Source organism: Triticum dicoccoides, unplaced genomic scaffold, assembly GCF_002162155.2.
Source record: "Triticum dicoccoides isolate Atlit2015 ecotype Zavitan unplaced genomic scaffold, WEW_v2.0 scaffold194878, whole genome shotgun sequence".
Lineage (NCBI taxonomy): Eukaryota > Viridiplantae > Streptophyta > Magnoliopsida > Poales > Poaceae > Triticum > Triticum dicoccoides.
Window position 1 is genome coordinate 1 of NW_021231830.1, and position 612 is coordinate 612.

Here is a 612-nt window from a genome sequence, read left to right on the forward strand (position 1 = left end):
CAGATCGTCAACTTTGCACGCCACCTCTGGTACACTCAACAAAAGCAAGTTCAAGGTTTTCTGATGGGCTCTTTGTATCGCGCGATCCTTGCACAGGTGGTCACGTTGCAGACTCCAGCGGAGGTATGGGCCGCGATTCATGCCACTTTTCCTGCCCAAACTCAAGCCCAGGCCATTAATACCCGCATTGAATTGACGAATCTGAAAAAAGGAAACCTAAGCATGACAGAGTATCTTGCCAAAATTAAGATGCTCTCAGACGAGATCGCCTGCACAGGAGCAACGTTAGGCAATGCCGAGATTGTCTCCCATGTCCTCGCCGGCCTCGACCTCGACTACAACCCGGTCGTGTCGGCTCTTGCAGCACGGGTTGAGCCCGTGACTGTCCAGGAACTATTCACCCAACTGCTCAGCTTCGATGCACGTCTCAATCTGCTCCACGGATGAACATTCGTCAATCCTCCGCCAACGCTGCCTCACGGGGCCGAGGAACCAGTCGCGGGCGCGATCACCAGGGGCGTGGTCGTAGCAGTGGCAACAGCAGGCGTGGACGCGGCAACAGCCAAAGCACGCGCCCTGGCGGGGGCGGCTACACCAACAACAACATCTCCG

The 612-nt window shown here is 56.4% G+C and overlaps 1 pseudogene; it reads left to right on the forward strand.

The window, feature by feature from the left end:
• The first annotated feature begins 282 nt into the window (after nt 1-282).
• Nucleotides 283-421, forward strand: LOC119344952 (annotated as a pseudogene).
• Nucleotides 422-612: the final 191 nt, after the last annotated feature.